At 48.2% G+C, this 3,147-nt stretch overlaps 1 long non-coding RNA gene across 2 annotated transcripts; it reads right to left on the reverse strand.

Annotated features, from left to right (window-relative positions):
- Window positions 1-961: 961 nt before the first annotated feature.
- LOC123065048 (uncharacterized) lies at window positions 962-2,874 on the reverse strand. 2 transcript variants are annotated; one of them, XR_006430881.1, is made up of 5 exons: window positions 2,535-2,874; window positions 2,226-2,454; window positions 1,691-1,939; window positions 1,509-1,582; window positions 962-1,403 (listed from the first exon to the last, which is right to left on the reverse strand). It is a non-coding gene; the product is annotated as an uncharacterized lncRNA (long non-coding RNA). The 2 variants fall into 2 exon arrangements; XR_006430880.1 differs by having other exon boundaries at window positions 1,676-1,939; window positions 2,535-2,873.
- Window positions 2,875-3,147: the final 273 nt, after the last annotated feature.

Below are 3,147 nucleotides of genomic sequence, written 5' to 3' on the forward strand. Positions count from 1 at the left end.
CCCCCCCTAACATCACTTATTAGGGTTTTTTGGAACAGCCGGCAGTTATGAGCCGGAAAAAAAATCTAGTAATTTTTTTTGAACCCTAACCGAAATTTCTTTATTACAGATGAAGCTGTGTTTCTGCCGGCCCTTTTGACCGCGGCTGCCCTGGCAAGCCTGGTCGTCTTCACGTTTTGGGCGGGGCAGAAGCGGTCCCCTTTCACCTTCTGGACACCGTTCCTCGCTTCCAGCACGGCGGTTCTGATCGTCTACGTCGTCTACGTCGTCACCGAGGTAAAAACAACACCCCCCCTTCCCGCGCCTTTTTGAAAATTCCGTTCTAATTCTGATGAACATGATTGGTAGGTTCGGTCAGTAGGCAGCACGTGTTTCGCGTGCATGTCCACGATCGTCCTCTGCAGCTTTCTCGTCAACGACACGAAGAAGTTGGCGCAAAAATATAGCCGCGACGATGACGACTACATCATCGCAGCTATTCCGATGTACATGGACACTCTCAACGTCGTTTTCGTCGTTGCCAAGTTCCTGTACAAGACGATGCTTCGCGAGACGATCGAGGAGTGTTACCTCATTGAGCTGCCCTACATGTCTTACCCCCCTTTACCACTGTGACTATGGGACGGAGGGAGTAGTTATTAATATTACTGTAGTACATTAAATACTTCTCCACGAACATATTACTGCTGCAATACATTGAACATATTACTGCTGTAATACATTGAACATATTACTGTCTGACTTTACCACTGTAATACATTGTACATATTACTGCACACTAAATACTTCTCCACGAACATATTACTGTAGTTATGGAACTCTTGCTCACGTTCTTTCCTCCACCGTCGTCAGGCTCCTTCAGTTACCCCTCCGTTTCGTCTTCGTATAAAAATGCCCAAACATTCAAGTGAAGTGCACATATCATCGTCATTATGAACAAAGGGAGGCACCACCCATGGGCTACAACCAAGAAACATTCGATGATAAATAGTTCCAACTCACATCCAACATTCAATAATCAACGAATAATAATCCGGTTTTGCCTAACTCAAGAACCAAGAATTACATCTCTCAGACAAGACATATAATGGTTGTTGGTGTGTAATAAAAAGATTACAGGCACAACACGGCCTACACCAACTCCTGAGCTTCTCTTCTCCTTTCCTTCTTTTATACACAAACAAGATGGCATGTCACGGTGGCAAAGCAGCAGCATTCAAGAAAGAAGAAAATGGTTTCTTCATAGGCTGGCCTGGCCTGGCCTGGCCTGCTGCTACCCGAGTGCGCCATCGCTAGTTCGCCGATAGGAAATGCACACGGGCTAGCGGATACTCCTTCCCAGAAACCCAGACCCCGGTCTGCGACCACTGCACATCCTCCCACTCCAGATTGTCCTGCAGCACCTGCGTTGCCACGGGTAACACACAACAAAGTTGAATGATGCCCGCCTACGCCCAATGGAGGAATAAAGAGAGAATGATATGGGCTTTGCTGTAGAGGGAAATTACCTCAACTTGTTCAGCTGGCAGTGAATCAGGTAACACCGCCGACATGATCTTGTGTTCTCAACACCGGCTTTACCCTGCATCAGGTAACACAAAAACTTTTTCATGTGCTACTCGAACGCATCCAACTCTCATATAATAATCACTGAATGCAAAATAAAATTGCTCACCGAGCAGCCACACACCATTTTCTGCATGCACTTGACCCTCTCCACATTTAGCCGCTCTATCTGTACCACATGCCAAAACCCTTCTCCCATGGGTGAAGATTGCAGAAGTCGTAAGCCTCGCCCAAGGAATTGAATGTAGTCCAAGAACAGGGGTGATCACATTTTCTGCCGGGTTTTCTGCAAAACACTCGATAGCCTTCTGAAACACACTCACTCGAGTTGGGCACAGTGCTCTGCTTGGTGCAGCAGCACCCAGTTCTGAACCTGGAACCCACAAGAACAATTTCGACAAGTATCATCCGAATGCGTTCTATTAATTCCTCTGCACCTAGTTGACGTACTCTACTGATTCCTATAATGCTGTCAATTTGTAGTTACTAAAATCTTTCTTGCATCTCTGAAAGACTTCGGAAGAATTTCATCTTCTCAATTTCTCATAACTAAAATATTTATGACTCTCTGAGTAAATTAGGGAGATTTTGGACTCCCAGATTTTCATTTGATAAAAGTTTGCATCTATGAAGATATACCAGTAGTTTATTTCACTAACCTCTTATTCCATCCGGGAGCGTGTGGATTCATCTTCCCCGTCGACAGATTAGATGTTGGAGAGGAGCTCTCTCTTCTGCCTGCAGTGTCCTCCTTCGCCGAAAAGATCTCTGCTTCAACGCTCTCCGCCACCACATAATGTTGTGACACAGCTGGCTCAGCCAGTTCATCGCCATTCCCGACCAGAGGGCCAGGCACAGAAGTCTCCCACCTCCTCGAGCATAGCAGATCTGAAATCGTACTTAATCAGCCTAACCAAAGGCCCTAAAGAAAGCAGAAAGCAGTGCCGGCGAACTAAGGACCCACGAACCTGCCGATTGGTTGCTGCAACGAAAACTCCATGGTGGTTCGCCGTCGCCGCCGCCGCTCTTGACCTCTATCTCGCAGTCCTCACCTCCAAAACGCCACTCGCCTTGCCGAAGAAGACGCCGGAACCTGCATTCAATTCGACCCCGCTGCGGCCAGACGGAAAACCAAACTTCCGGATCCACGGATCAGACGGCGGCCCGGATTCTGATCCCTGACACCTCATCGGCGGCGACCTGCCGTTCACCCGAGCCGTCTACTGGGCCCACCACCAAGTGCTGCCGCATACGTATTTTCGTACAGTGCTCTATTTTCTCGATGACCTGTGAAGCTCATATAAAATCTATCCATCCGGGATGAAGGTTTTTTTTTTCCAGAAAAACCTGGAGCCTTGTGAAAGGCGACTAGGGTTAGGGTGGACTCACGGCGGCGCAAGTTGATCCTTTGACGGGACGTGACTGTGGTTGGGCAGAAGATGGTGACGTCGACTGATTCGAAAAAGGGGAAGACGCCCTTGTCGCCGAGGGCAGCTAGGGCAAAGTTGGCAGAGGCGTCGGGAAACTTGACATCACCGACAAGGAAACAACACCTCTGGTCCTGGACGATCTTGAGGAGGG

Source organism: Triticum aestivum, chromosome 3B (assembly GCF_018294505.1).
Source record: "Triticum aestivum cultivar Chinese Spring chromosome 3B, IWGSC CS RefSeq v2.1, whole genome shotgun sequence".
NCBI classification, from domain to species: Eukaryota; Viridiplantae; Streptophyta; class Magnoliopsida; order Poales; family Poaceae; genus Triticum; species Triticum aestivum.